Here is a 16796-nt window from a genome sequence, read left to right as displayed (position 1 = left end):
AGAAGCCTTCCAGATTTTAATCCGATCTTCCGCCCTTCCTATTTTGCAGAAGTTTTCCGCATTTGAATCCTATTCCGCATTCTAGTTCTATCTTCTGCCCTTCCGCATTTTAACCCATCTTTCGCCATTGTTATTTTGCAGAAGCTTTCTACATTTTTAATCCTATCTTCCGCAAGGTATAAAAATCTCTAGGCAGTTTTTTTTTTTTTTAATTTTTTTTATGTTTTAACATTTTTTTTTTCTTTTTTTTTTTTTTTTTTTTTTTAGAAAGGAAGGTGGGCAGCAACGCACACGGTTTGTTGCTTCACTTGCATTTGAAGCATATTGTTATTGTTAAACTGGAAAAAATGTCAATTTATGCCAAATTTACTAAAAATTGGATAATTTTAAGTGAATGTTTTGACTTAGTCGTGAGAAAAATCCATGACAGTTTGCAAAAGTTGAATTTTAAGTGCTTAGCAATCATACACTTAGTTCCTTATTGCACGATATTGCTTGATAATTTGTTTCCCGTTAGGTACGTCATTTAGTTTGAATATTTGTTTACTTTTTTTTGGCAAAAAATCGAATAATGCTGGCAAAAGCTATCCTTGTCTTATAGTTGTTCAATGTCGCCAACATTACAATTGTTAGCTTATAATATTAATAAATCGCCAATGTTAAAAAATGCGCCAATTGGCGTAGCTATAACGGAAACGTACCTGATAATATTGCATCTTTTCTGTGCGTTCAAAACAGTTCTGAAGAAAGGTTCAATCAACGTTGTCTCAGAACCTGAATGTGTGCAAACAAGTACCAAAACAAACGGTTTGGTGTATGACTCAGAATTTTTTTTTCTAGGAAGTCTTATCGGCGAAAAAGTCCCTTTTTTTTGGGGGGGGGGGGAACTCGGGGAAATAATAAGGAATTTAGAAGGCGTCGAAATTCAAAGGAAACAGCAGACCTCCACATTACCCAGTTACCTCTATCGACACAGTTGAAAACCTTTTTTTTTAGTTCGCCTAACAAAAAAAAAAAAAAAAAAAAATCCCATGACGTCGCAACTGTAATCAAATATACAGGTTGTCCGAAAAGTCCTTGACACATTTAAAAGATTCATAGAAAATCAACAAATTGTCGTATGAAATTGCGGTTTGCACCATAATACTTCACAGGTTCAAGAGTTTTTATGACATCGAAAAAAAAAAAGAAAAAAATTGAAAAGGGAAAAAAAGAAGAAGAAAAAAAGACATTTCGCAGCCAGGGTATCTATGCTTGTGATTCTTCGTTTAGTAATTTTCATTCCTTTTTGCGTTTTCCCCATGTCAACAAAAACGATTTAAAAGTTATTTTTAAATCGTTTTTGTGGAAAAAATTTTCATGGGAAAACGCAAAAAAGGAATGAAAATTACTGAACGAAGAATTACAAGCATAGATTACCCTGGCTGCGAAATGTCTTTTTTCTTCTTCTTCTTTTCCCCTTTCAATTTTTTCTTTTTTTCAGTGTCATAAAAACTCTTGAACCTGTGAAGTATTATGTAACCGCAAATTCATACGACAATTTGTTGGTTTACTATGAATTTTTTTAAATGTGTCAAGGACTTTTCGGACACCCTGTGTATCAAATTATTTTGAACAGTAATTTTTTTTTTAAATCATAGCAATTTGAAATCAGAACTTAAATGATAATCACCCCTGTACTTTAATGAAATACTAATTAGCATCAGCGAATGGTCGAGTTAATTTATACCAAAGATGTATTTATGTGCATGTATATATGAATCTCATTTAATGTAGTCATACTGAAACTTGTATATTTAACGTTGTATAATTTTATATTACTGAAACTTGTATATTTAAGTGACACTGTGACTGTGTTTGTGACATACTAGTCATCGATGACCAAATAAGCCCATGTTTTCACCGATACAAAATGGCACTTATTCATAACGATTATTTTTAGGCATTATATGATCAAATTATTTTACAAATAATTTTGATGAAAGAAAACTTTGCCTAAGGAATTTCAAAATTATAATTTTTTCTCTGCACGGGAAAATTGAATATTTAATTCAATAAGATAAATAAATACCTTTGTGCTGAACAGTAAAGTAAAACAAAACAACGTTAGAAGAAGCACAAATTTGTAAATTACAGCAGACACGTGTTTCGGCGTTACAGGGAACGCCTTTTTCAATGCAAAAAATAATGAGCTTATGGATGAAAAGACATCCGACAAAAGCCAAGAGCAGATAAGCATGCAGCTTAAAAGATAAAAACAGCGGATTAGCCAAACACCAATGACAAAGTTATAAACCGATCAGGAACCAATAGGAATGCAAGCAAAGGCCAAGAGCTTTCTCTTAGGTACGAACCCAGAAAGAAAGAATTCAATTGGACAAAGATTAAGCCGAAGCTTAAACAAAAAGAAAATGTACAAATTTGTGCTTCTTCTAACGTTATTTTGTCTTACTTTATTTAATTCAATGTCAACATCGGGTAATTTTTAAATAAAATATATATTAATCATTAGTAACTGATATTAATGACATATAAGTCACGTGTCCTAGTTATAACGTGATGGATTTAAAGGGGATATATTTCGATAATTGGGAATTTGGCGATCTTTCTTCATTGGCGTCAATTTTTGGCTCCAGCGCAAGAGGTATTTTTCTTTGCAAATAAAAACTAAGAGATCGTAAACAACTATTCACATAGGATTACTATAAATCAGCAGGGTTACCAAAATTAAATTATTTACGCCAAAAATGAGAAGACTGCTCCAGATTGCCAGTTATCGATTTAAAACCCCTTCTGTATTAAATTTTTATGACGAAATTTTTATTTTATTCCTTGCTTTCAACGGGTATATGCAAAAAGAAATTATGGAATAGACTATATAATATAGTGGTTGTATAAAGAAAGCTGTTTATAATGTGTGTTGTTGGTTGTTTACATAGTTTATATTTGCTGTTGTATGCTTTTTGTTTATTTTGCACAATGTTTGTTGACTGCTTATTTTTTACAAGTTTACCTGTATAGTATATGCGGTTCTTTCTCTTTCGTTTCATAAATTTCAAATTAATTTCATCACTTTTAACTTCTACAAAACGATGAAAAAAAAAGTTTTTTTTTTTTTTTTAAATTTGAAATTGACTAAATGCAAATAATAAGAGCAATGCAAATAATAATGACTAATAATAAGAGTAGACCGAGCTTTCCCAGACTTGCTGATGAAAAAATGGGTTCATGAATACATCATGTGACTGGTGGGAGGCTTGGCGAAAACTTTGGCAGCATGGTTGCTAGATGGGAACATTATCTATAGTTTGGCACTCGACATGTATTTTAAGATGTAATGTGTTTTCATTATAATTTTTTTCCAGGTGCAGAGATTTAACTGTTTTTCTTTTAGTTATGCATTATTTTGACATCAGTAATTAGATTTTTAATCACAGTTTTCAGTCACTTTTATTTCATGTGGAACTGCTACGTCAGCGTTGACGTGAACGTCATGGCGTAAGCGTTTCGCGTTAAGCAAAAATGTACTCATCGGTATTTTAAATTGAAATTGTAGGTAAAAATCTTACCGTTTGCCGATTCTTTTTGGGCGCTTGCATCTTTAATTGCTTTAGAGAGTTATTGAAATTGACTAAAGAAAATGCACAGTACTATCTAAACGAAAAACTCACTCTATTAACAAAATATTTACAACTTAGAATAACAAATTTACAAATCGGACTCCATAAAAGATCATTCTTCCGTGTTCCATCAATTCTGTTTATTTTATTTCACGCGGGCGTTGATCGACGCCCGCTGTCGCTAGGATATCCACCAGTCACATGGTTTGGTTTATGAGCAGCAAAAGGGTTGCCATAGCTCGGTCTACTCTTATTATTAGTCTATGACTAAATACAATTCTTTACTAATGCATGAAAGATAGTTAATGCATGTTTAAAACAGTTTATTTGGCAAAGCCAAAACTTAAATTTCTGCTCACCAGAAAAGCCAACTCTGTTTCTTCCTAATGTCATATTTTTCTTCGTACCAGAGACTATTTCATCCTTTCCCTTCTAAATTCCATATTTCTGTTAAGGGTCACAGTAATTTTCAAACTTTTTTTTTAATTTAAGTAAATTTTATATTTCTTTGAAACCATAACATGCATACCTATTTCATAATCATTAATTTAATTTCAAAATTTAAAAATATTTTTTTTTCAAAATTCAAAAAATTGAGGAAAATTTCAATTTTTTAAAGTCCTTAAGGTTTTTTTATTTATTTTTGCACTAATTTAAAAAAGTTTTTTGCTGAACGATCACTATAATCATCTCTAAAAATCTGCGCATTCATTTGCTTATGAGTTTATTAGAAAAGTTTCTGTGATTAATTATGTAAAAAATCCAAGTTTTTTTTTTTAAATTGTTTTTTTAAAGGTTTAACGTGCTCTAAACATTTGAGTCATTTATAAAATGCTTATCCAATGCACCGTTTTGTCAAATAGGTTATCCCAATTGCAAAAAGTATTACTTTAAAGCTGTATCTTGAATAGAAAAAAAATCCTCAGGGATTCTAATGACATGAAAACACAAAAAAACCATCATCGAGAAAAAGCAATTTAAAGTGTTTCTTTTGCATAAGAACACATAGGGAGCATAGCCTAAAACCACTCCTAACTTTTTAAATATTTGAACTAAAGCAATGAAGCTTATACCCTGTGTTCAGAATGGTTTTTAGTTTTGAAAGAAGCAAAAAAAATTTTTTTTGATCGTTTCATCATTTTTGAGGTACTCTAACCCCTTAAAAATCAGAGACCCTATTGTGAGTACACAGTCAAAAATAATAAGGATCTATTCGCGAACTCTGATCGCAAAAACTGTTAGAAGCCGTGCACCCTAGTTCTATGTGGCTTTTCGTAGCAATCGCTTATGTGATATTTAAATCTATATATAGAGTGTTGTATAGTTGTATATTTAAAGTATTATATAGAATGTCCCCTTTGTTTTTCCCCTCGAGATGTTTATATTTCAATGAGCTTATATCTCTATTTTTCAAGATCGGCAGATTTATTTTTGTTATTCTGAGTGATGCTGTCGGTGACGTCAACCCCGCATATTCGAGAAATGGCGAACGAAACTCAGATTTAGGATTAAAAAATGAAGCATTATCCCTTTCATAATAAGTGAAGGTAAATACACTAAGCTCTTACTATTAGTGTGCTTATTGTGTGGTTAGTGGCGTTTTCGTGGAGTTAGAAAATCCAATCATCCCGATTTTGTGAATTAAAGGGAAGAAAATCTGAAGCTGCCATTTGGTGAAATTTCTTTTTTTAACTGTCATAAGATGAAATTTTTTTGCTTGCAATGAGAATTTTTTCTTTTAATTCCTGTCTTCCTATTCCCTTTTTTTGTAGTGCTATCAGAATTTTTTGTCTCTGCCAATAAAAAAAAAATCAAACTACAGTCAAATCTCGATTACTCGAAGCTTATAACTCGAATATTCCTTTATCTCGAAGTGTTCATCGGGTCCCAAGTTTTTGTGACTGTAGTGGAAATTTGCCATAGCTCGAACGTTTTAGCCGGTCCCATGTGACTTCGAGTTACCGAGAGTTGACTTTATATACATATAGATATGTACTATATACTTTCCAAACGAATATGAAACGATAAAGCACAATGGTTCTTGCCAGGAAACCACACGAATGGTGTAATAATGAAAGAAATAGATATCAATCTATATATATTATATATACACTTACCAAACGAAAATGAAACGATAAAGCACAATGGTTCTTGCCGGGCCTGATTACCGCACAGGCCTACTAGGCCTGGGGCCCCCTCTTCCTAAGGGGCCCCAAAGAATTATGCATAGCATTACAACCATTCAAAAAATACAAACATTTTTTAAATAATGGCCTTCGGGGGGGCTTCCAAATTATTGTGGGCCTTAGGCCTCACTTTGTTAATCGGGCCTTGCTTACCAGAGAACCACACAAAAGGTGTAATCATGAAGAAATTTGAAATAGATAAAGATTTAGTAAACTATTGAACATGGATATTTTCGGACATGAAAATACCGGAAATACGTCCGAAAATACCGGAAATTCGGTAAAATACCGGAACACAATCACCCCTGAACATGGATTGTATGATTGCACTACCGCCGTGGACACAATCGTATTATTTCTAGGGCCCTATATCCCCATTCGAGTGACGGAGCACAAAAATAAAGTACATTCATATTTTCTTACAACTCAACACTCCTATCGGCTTCGAAAGGAAGTCTCGTTCCAAAAATGTTCCAAGCATCAGTATTATTCCATTTTCGAAAAAATGCTTCCAATGTTCGTTCTTGTTAGACTACGAGATGTTCGAATTGATTATTCTTATGAATGTGATGTATGATGTTGTAAAATAAAGTTTCTTTTATCAGAGAATCTGCTTGTGTTTTCAGTGCTCACTACCACTTAGGAACAAACCACATATCAACCCCCCCCCCCCCACATTATATCGTTCGTTTGGAGAAGAGTGCTTCAATACGGAACTTTTCTTTTTTTTTTCGCTTAAAGGCCTTCAAATGACGTTACTGTCTGACCATCGATTACATGGAAAGGTTAATATCCGGTTTATAGGCGGAAATGGACGTATCTATTAGTTTATAGGGGTGTTAGTTGATTTGCTACAGATGTGCACTTTTGCCTCTCTATTATTTAGCCTTAGTTTCGTAAAAATGAAAATTTGCTCACAATAACATTTTTTTAATCTAAAGTATATTCGATGTATATTCTCACGGCAAAAATGAATTGATTTATTTATTCACAATAAAGTTTTTGAGCTTACCATTTTGCTTTTACGTTCCTGAACGAAATGAAAATATTTTCTTTTCTTTTTGTTGTTTCCATGGTAACTGTTTTTATTTTTCTCTTATTTTATTTTAGAGAATGCAATAAATGAATAAGGCACTAGTGACATTACAAAACGCGTGCATCGAAATCCCATCGTTATTTTCCCTTCTCCCCTGCTATATTCATCCACATGGAATCGTCTTTACTTGGCAGATTGCCAGATTACATACAATCCGTGGTCAAACAATATCTTCTACGGAAAATACTGAGTTTTTGTTTGAATATCAACCACTAGAGGGCATATTAAACTTACCTTTCTTAATGCAGATTGCCTGAAGAGTTCAACTTCAATTGCTTCTCCTGTAAAACTTCATTTCTTCTTATTGTGGAACTCTTTTTCTGAATGAGCGATACACAGTTTGCATAAGAAAAGTTAAAATAAAATCTAATTTAAGTGGATTTCCTTTATTTTTCTTTAATAATACCTCGAGCTGTTCATCAAATTTTAAAGAATTTTGTGAATAGAAAACAACAGGGTTTTGGAGAATCACCAGGCCCGGATCTACATACCCGAAGACCCCCCCGCAGTGTGGGGGGCAGAGCCTGATTACTGACTAGGCCACCTAGCCCGTGGCCTACGGAGCCCAATATTTAGGGGCCCCAAAATGGCTGAAATTACTTTCGTCTATGACTAAAATTGTTTCAGCCAATGGCTAAAGAAATCAAGTTTGAATGTAGGGGACCCAAAAAATTATCTGGCCTAGGGCCTCTTAATATCTTAATCGGGCCCTGGTGGGGTACGTCTTTAAGGGGGCCAACGGCTCTAGAAATGAAAAAAAATATCATTAAGTCTTATTAACCTTGCAAATATACACTGCTGGCCTCTGGGAAAGGGCCCTACAGATATTGTTGCTGGAGGTGGGGGGGAATGTATAGATCTGGGCCCGAGAATCACACAAAGAATCCAGGCCTGATTACCAAATAGGCCAACTAGGACATGGCCTAGGGCCCCCCAAATGGCTATTTTTTTTTTTTTTTCAAAAACCAATTGCTAAAACGTTTTGCCAATGGCTAAATTGCAATGGTTGACTACAGAGGGGCCCTGAAAAAGCATATGGTCTAGGGCCCCTCGATACCTTTATCGGGCCCTCCAAAGATCAAAAGTTTATCTCATCTAACTTTTAAATGCTATAATAGCACAAAATAGAGCTGAGCTGAGAATGGTTTCCAGATTGCGATAGAGATTAATATTTGAAAGAGATTTTTTTTTTGAATAGACTTAATATTTTATTGAATGCTTAGTGTAAAAAGCATTTACGCCTACATCTTTTAAACTAGCTATAAATTCGGCATTTCTCAAATCTTGATGCCGTGGGGGCCCGTGCCCATAGTTTAATTTGGTTGGTGTTCATGGTCGGGTGCATTTTTTTTAAAGGATAAAAAAAATACAAATGGACAGAAAGAAGTTATGGGGATAACTCAAAATGGAAGTGACATTTTTTAAAAAAAAAGGTAGGGGGGGGAGGACCAGATTTTTAAAAAAAATAAGACATTTAGGGACTTGAAACTAAGAAAAGGGGACTTTTAAGGGAGAATTGGGAGCCCAGGAGTGCATGTGTGTAAAACTGAACAATGCACAAAATCAAGAACAGAAGCTTCGCGAAATGTACACCATTTATTGCTCCATCAAAATGTATGGTACAGGGCACAGTCATGATATGTATGGGTAGCTCTACACACAGAGCTTGCCGGAAATCTCGAGGGGCAGTGCTCCACCAAGGAATGCTCAGTTTGAGGGATTTCTTGAATTAAGTCTCCATATGACCCCCGAATACGGAAATTAAAATGACTGCTGCTTTTCTGTAATTTAAAAAAAAAATTAAGATTTTTTTTTTTAAGTTTTTTTTTTTAAATACCAGTTAAAATTAACATTCCCTGCAGCAGGTAAAGATTTAGAAAGTCGGGAGAAAAATTGGGGACCTTGAACCTCAATTCCAGGAATTCCCTTTAAAAAAAGAAATGAAACAAACATGTTTCAAAAATGACCGGACTCACGATTTTCATACTCATGCATGAAAAGGTTTTGCTCTTGACATGGGCGCCCATATAGGAGGGCAAAGGGGGCTCAACCCCCCCCCCCCCTTTTAAATTAGAACTTCCTTGCTTTTAGTCCTTTTTTCCTTTGCAAAAATGTAAAAACATTTCTTCTCCAGCCATTAATGAATAAGTTATTAAAAATATCAAATATTAACAACTCCAATCTGTCCTGAAATCGGTTTCTATGGGGAAAATATCCTGCTAAACCACGAGCGAAACATCAGAGCCCCCCCCCCCCCTAAAAATTTTGCATATGGGCGCCCTTGGCTCTTGCCGTCGCAATCGTTTTTCTGTAGGGATTTTTTCTGAAATTCTAATTGCTGAATAATCCCCATTTTAAGGTAGTTCGTTGTTCTCCTGAAAATTCAGGAGACATTTACTCATAGACGCCTATATGGAGGGGCAAATACATATTTATAAATGAAAACTTCCTTGCTTTTGGTACTTTTTTCTTTGCAAAAATGTAAAAACATTTCTTCTCCAGTCATCAATGAATAAGTTATTAAAAATGTCAAATTTTAAGAACTCTAAACTGTACTTGAAGCGGTTTCCATGGGGAAAATATTTGAGCCCCCTCCCCTTAAAATTGGCGCCCATGCATTTATTTCTTTAGAGAGTTTGGGGAGAATGCATCGGAATTCGGAAGTCTCCCGAATCAAAAAGGATTGTTAGCGGCTACACAAATGAAGATGAACTATCAGATGACTAGTGGCGCCATCTCTTGGTAGTAAAGCCAATTAATTTTTGATCTGTTTCAGTGACCATACCTTTTTCACTATACCATCTTACAAGGATGTACGTTTGAAACATTTCCTACGTTTAGATGAATCAACGTTTGATATCATATACTAGCAAGCAGGACTCGATGTTATATGCCACAATTTTGGGGCTATTAAGCAAAAATAACAAAAACAAATCCCCAAAGCGATCAAATCACACACATCCAGGGCCTGATTACCGCACAGGCCAGCTAGGCCTGGGCCCCCACATTCCTTAGGGGCCTCAAATTTTTTAAAAACTTATGTATAGCATCCAAAAACCATGTATTTTTGTGAAAATAATAAAAATTCCTCTTTTAAATAAATGTTAAACATTATTTTGCTTTGACTTAAAGTGATAGGAAAGAGAGGGGGGGGGGGGCCTCCAAAGCATTGTGGGCCTTGGGCCTCACTTTTAGTTAGTTGGGCCCTGCACACATCCTTCGATACCGAGCAACACTGGTAAAGTACGGCCCCACGAGTTCTCCGTTAAATGCATCGACATATTCTAACTAATAACTACACATCCATTAAGAAAGTTCAAATAAGTTGCCGCAAGCATCGACGAAAATCTATCGAGTCCACATAGCGTGGGTGACCTATGAACCAAAATACCTTTCGAGCCGTCAAAACTTTTCGAAATCTTCATCCACCAATGCATTTGTAGAAACTGTGAAGAGATCGTAGTGGTAGGAGTCTCTGAACTTGTCTCAATTGAAGCATTTATTTCAAAAACCAATCAAACGACACTCTAAAATTTCGAAAAAGCATTTTTACCTTGGTATAAAATTTTTTCTAAACTAAAAGGAATACTTACATATTTTGATATATTTCTTGCAATAAACAATGTTGTAATCATCATCGAATAATTCAACATGGTAATTAGAGACGTACCGAATAGCACTTTGGCCAAGTACCAAGTACAAATACTTTTTCTAAATTTTAGAGGCCTTTCACTACTCGGCCGAGTACTGAGTTCAAATTATGTTTTAAGAAGAATTAAATAGTATAGAATATATATATATATATATATATATATATATATATATATATATATAATAGAACTATTCTAATAAGTTCAAAATTCACACACCTGATGAATTTCGAACTTATTAGAATAGTAGTATGGACCTCCATGTCAATATAATAGTTTTTAAAACAAAATTCCAGCTGAAATTTAACTACGCATTACGTAAACGATTTTGTTTGTGTCAAAAATTTTATAAAAAGGTAATTTTCAAAATTAAAAATAAACAAATAAATAATAAGTACGATTAATCAAGTTGGAATTAAAACAAATTATATCAATCTGTTTTAGTTCTAGTCAGGGGTGTGCATAGAAATTTTGGGGCCCATCGCAAATGACTTTTCCGGGGCCCCCCTCCATATTGTTTACCTCTATATTTCATGCCTAGTTAAAAAAAATATTGGGATGCCTACAGGCTTAGGCCAACAGGTGTACCTTTCTCAACCCCCCTCCTCCCCTGTTCAGGCCTCTGGTTCTAGTCCGACAAACATAATATAAAAATTTCATATTTTTTTTAATAAATAAGTTTTAATAAATAAGTTTTTATTAAAACTTCCATTTTTTATAAAAACTCCTTTTTTAATAAATAAGTTTTATTAACTTTGCGGACATTGAAAAGATTTACTCCATTGACGCATAACAAACTTCATTACTCTCAAAATTTAAATTTGACTTGTAAATTTAAATTGTAAATGATTGCAGTATATTATAGGGTTGCAATCCTTTACATTAATTCTAAAATCTGCCTTAACAATATTCCATTTTTCACAACTACTCGGTATTGGCCGAGTGTCTGATCAAAATTTGGCCGAGTACTGAGTAGTTATCGAGTACTCGGTACGTCTCTAATGGTAATATTAATGTTTTCCTAAAATTACAGGGGTGATTGTGAGTTCATCAAAAAATACCTGAAAGTTTTAAAGCGAGCACGGGGGGGGGGTAATCTTTGGCCCCTATTACTTAAGTGCACCTATGCCATAGTATTAAATAGTTCTGAGTCAAAATAGTGTGTGTACATTTGATTAAATTTTTAATCGGTTACAAAGTTACTTTTGAGCTGGTGTTATACAAATTATCTTGACATTTCTTTGTCCATCTTAAGGGATAGGTGTCCATCTTAAGGCTCTTGCAGGTATATTTGATGAGTATTATATAATTTTTTAAAAATTGCGGAGGTAGGGAGATAAAAGCATAACAAAAAAAAAAACACAATTCCGATATTTTCGGACATGAAAATACCGGAAATACGTCCGAAAATACCGGAAATATCGGTAAAATACCGGAACACAATCAACCCTGACATTAGTAACTTTGTCGCTTGGCTAGTTTTTGAAATAAACGATTCGATTCATCGTTGTACGAATTCGTTACAACATTCCATTATGGGGTGTTTCTAAAATAATGGTGGGGTATACTTTTGAGAGTAAGAATGGATAGGCAGCTTGCGGGGGGGGGTGGCACTGCCAGGGCCTGATTAAGATATCAAGGGGCCCTAGGCCAAATACTTTTTTGGGGCCCCCTGTATTCAAACTTTATAACTTTATCCATTGGCTGAAACAATTTTAACCATTGACTAAAGTTAATTTCAGCCATTTAGGGGCCCCTAAATATCGGGAGCCTTAGGCCTGGGCCTAGTTGGCCTATTCAGTAATCAGGCCCTGAGCACTGCCCCGACTTTCCAGAGTTAAAAATTCATAATTGATTGAACAATGATTTTTTACGATTTATTTTACAAAAGTAAAATTTAAAAACTCCAAATGAATGAACTTTTCCCATTTTATTTCATAAGAATGGAATTGTAAAATGGAAGGGGAAAGTCTATGGTATATTCCACATTTTTAGAAGTTATCACATCATTAATATAACAAGAAGTTCCATCTAGAGCTAGACGAGCCTACTTTCCCGTATACCCATACTACTTTCTAGTACCTGATCAATATTCTCGCCGAGATCTTTCAAACAAAAAAAGTTTGTTCGAATCGGACTATTCATTCAAAAGTTATTGGGGGGGGGGGACAGCCAGACAGACATTTTCCCCCATCTCAATACCCTACTTTCCAATTTTTAATATTTATTTCATTATTTTATTTATTTTTTGAATTTTTTTTGTTTTTCGCGATATTTTTAAGATGCATTAAGCCTTTTTTTCATGCTTTCTTCTTTTTCTGACTTTTACTGGGAAAGTAGGCTAAAAACCAGTTATATAGCCCAATTTTACAGAAAAAAAAAAGTTTCAAGGGCCACGCCCCCTAACCTCTACATTTCTTTTGACCCCCCTCCCCCACCTCTTTTTTTTTTTAATGCACCAGCTGCAAAAACGATAAAAAACTAAATTGTTTTTACACACTTAAATCATTCAATCGAGCTATTGCACTTCTTTGACAAAAATCTGCAACAATTGTTTACGATCGACTGTTTTACAGCTCGAGGTTATTATTTTGAAGGAATTTTAATAGTTTGGGAGTCATCAGAGATTAAGGTAGCAATATCGCACGATGATCGACTAAATATTAATTTAAAACCAAAATCACAAAACCACCAACTAAATCTAAAATGTTTTTAGCAAACAAAGGTTTTGCTACAGTATAATAGCTGAAATAACACAGTATTACTAATAAAAATACAAACAACTAACTTCTTCAACCATATCTTTAAAAAAATTAAAATTAAAAAAAAAAAAAGCTACTAACACCTTTTGCAGCAACTAATATGATAAACTCACAACAAACTTCATTTATGGGTCTGCCTTTTGTACTATACTTATTTTTCTTAGACCAAAATTAGGGATTTTTGTGTCATTTTAGGGATTTCAAGGAGTTAAGTCTGAAAATAGACAAGGGGGTGTGCACACATGTTGTCACACTTTGAGGGGGATATGTGACATTGAAGTGTGACATGCTTTTGTTTTTTGAACATTTTTTATGAAATAAAGTATCACATGTGACAAAGGGATTTAAAAAGTTGGAAAAAGTGACAATTTTTGTGAACAGCCTCAAAGTCTTCCACCAAAAGCAAAAGACTCAACAAATACATAAACACTGTCAAATGTGATTGATTAAAAAAAAATTGAAGTTATTTTTTTTTAATTAAAACTGCAAAAAATGCTTTTAATTTTCATCTCTAAAGATTAAAATTAAAAGCATTCTTAAGAAAAAAAAAATCATTTTTTTTAAATCGCCAAATTTATTATTATTAGGAACTGCTTTTTTTTTTTTTTTTGTTAATTTTTGTTGCTTGATAAATGATTTTAAACAGCTTAATAGCTTTTTATGGGGTTATTTTTAAACTAAAATTTAAGTTAATATTTTTTTTAATTAAAACCGCAAAAAATGCTTTAAATTTTCATCTCTAAAGATTAAAATTAAAAGCATTCTTAAGAAAAAAAAATTTTATCACCAGATTTATTATTAAGAACTTTTTTTTTTTTTTTTGCTTAATTTTTATTACTTGATAAATGATTTTAAACAGCTTAATAGCTTTTTATGAGGCTATTTTAAAACTAAAATTTTAATGGAAATAAAACAACATTTAATTCACCTCGTAATGAAATTTTAAACGGTCATTGAATGTATCATTGAAATATGGCACTTGCCTGTCAAAAAGTAGGTTTACATTTTTTATAATATTCTTGATAGCAATCTATAAACATCGGCTTCTCTGGTTTTCTATTTTCCTTATTTCCTTAAACAGTAGACAGTATAAAACATGCTGAATAAAAAGACAAAGTTATTTTTTCACAAGCATGGGTTTTTGTGCGAAATTCATGTGTTTTTATTTTTAATTCAAAAAAAAAAAAAACACATCGAAGCAGACTTTCAAATCCGTAGATTAAAATTCACGGAATTCCGCAAATTAGCAGAAAAATCACTTTTATGCATACTTCTAGTGTTGCCAAAATTCACTGCAGAATATTGGTTAACTACAGGGGTGCGCACAGGAGGGGGGGGATTATGGCGCAAATTTTGTGGAGTGGGGATTTTTTTTAATTTTCTTATTTAATTTTTTTAATTTATTTATTTTCATTTTTTTAAATTTATTTACTGATTTATATTTAATTTAAACTACTTAGTTTATTTTATCCTGTTTATATTTTATTTCATTAAAAAAATAATTTGTGCGTGTGTGCATGTCATTGGTATAGCATAGAACGTTTCTAATAATAAATAATAATAATTAAAGGAAGTAAATAATAAAAAAAGGCTTAATAAATAAAATAAAAAGGGGAAAGAGGCTTAAGAAAAAAATTTGGGGGGGGGGGGGATTTGCACCATTGAACTTGGGGGGGGGGATGAGCACCCCTGGCCAACTATCACACACGAGATACTTTTAAGCTACAGATGAAACAAAATCCTTTGAGATTTTCTTCATCCATCAACCAAAAAAAAAAATATATTGTCATTGGTGAAATTTCTCCAGAAATGAGCAGCATGGTAAAATATGTCATATCATTTAATCAGAAAATTATGCACAATACAAAAACCTACAAAAATACCAACAAAAGTAAACAAAAAAAAATGCATAACACTGGAATGTAAGCATCGAACAGTCGACTGTTTTGCGACAAGACACATGTCGTAGACTCGATTCATCGTGGTACAAATTCATCAACAGAATGACGTACAATTTCGTACAAAAAACCGTAGACTCCTTGCCACGCATCAATTCATCCTGGTACACTGCCAATAGCATCAAGGGAATACACCAAAAATATAGATGCCGAGAGTTGATTTTTCGCCATACAAATATAAAGATTTTTCACCTATAATTTACAATTTTGCTTCGATTAGATCAAAGCTAAGTAGATCTGGCTGGTAATCTGGGACTCTTGAGCCATCTGCCAAACTCTGCAGATGGATTGTAATTTTAGCTGCGTTAACCTATTGAGTTAAGTTTAGTCCTGTTGGATTGTAAGTTACTTGTTAGTCTTATTGGATTGTAAGTTTAGTCTTGTTAACCTATGGAGTCAAGTTTGTTGGATTGTAAGTTTGTTGTTACTCCTATTGGATTGTACATTTAGTCCTTTTGAGTTATGTTTCAGTCCTGTTAACCATTTGAGTTATGTTTCAGTCCTGTTAACCTATTGAGTTAAGTTTAGTCCTGTTGGATCGTAAGTTTCTTGTTAGTCCTATTGGATTGTAAGTTTAGTCTTGTTAACCTATGGAGTCAAGTTTTGTCCTGTTGGATTATAAGTTTGTTATTACTCCTACTGGATTGTTCATTTAGTCCTGTTAACCTATTGAGTTTTGTTTTAGTCCTGTTACCCTATTAAGTTTTGTTTTAGTCCTGTTAATCCATCGAGTTTTGTTTTAGTCCTGTTAATCTATTGAGTTTTGTTTTAGTCCTATTAACCTATTGAGTTTTGTTTTAGTTTTGTTAACCTAATGAGTAGGTTTTGTTTAGTCCTGTTGGATTGTGAGTTTGCTGTTAGTCCTATTGGATTGTAGTCCTTATTGAAGTCCTTTAACCTTTTGAGTTTTGTTTTACTCCTGTTAGCCTTTTGAGTTTTGTTTTAGTCCTGTTAACCTATCGAGCTTTGCTTTAATCCTGTTAACCTATTGAGTTTTGCTTTAGTCCTGTTAATCTATTGAGTTTTGTTTTAGATTTGTAAACCTACTGAGTAGGTTTTGTTTAGTCCTGTTGGATTGTGAGTTTGTTGTTAGTCCTACTGGATTGTAAATTAATTCCTGTTAATCTATTCAGTTTTGTTTTAGTCCTGTTAACCTATCGAGTTTTGTTTTAGTCCTGTTAACCTATCGAGTTTTGTTTTAGTCCTGCTAACCTATCTAGTTTTGTTTTAGTCCTGTTAACCTATCAAGTTTTGTTTTAGTCCTGTTAACCTATCGAGTTTTGTTTTAGTCCTGTTAACCTATCGAGTTTTGTTTTAGTCCTGTTAACCTATCGAGTTTTGTTTTAGTCCTGTTAACCTATCGAGTTTTGTTTTAGTCCTGCTAACCTATCTAGTTTTGTTTTAGTCCTGTTAACCTATCAAGTTTTGTTTTAGTCCTGTTAACCTATCGAGTTTTGTTTTAGTCCTGTTAACCTATCGAGTTTTGTTTTAGTCCTGTTAACCTATCGAGTTTTGTTTTAGTCC

This window comes from Uloborus diversus, unplaced genomic scaffold, assembly GCF_026930045.1.
Source record: "Uloborus diversus isolate 005 unplaced genomic scaffold, Udiv.v.3.1 scaffold_18, whole genome shotgun sequence".
NCBI lineage: Eukaryota > Metazoa > Arthropoda > Arachnida > Araneae > Uloboridae > Uloborus > Uloborus diversus.
This window is presented reverse-complemented; position numbering follows the sequence as displayed.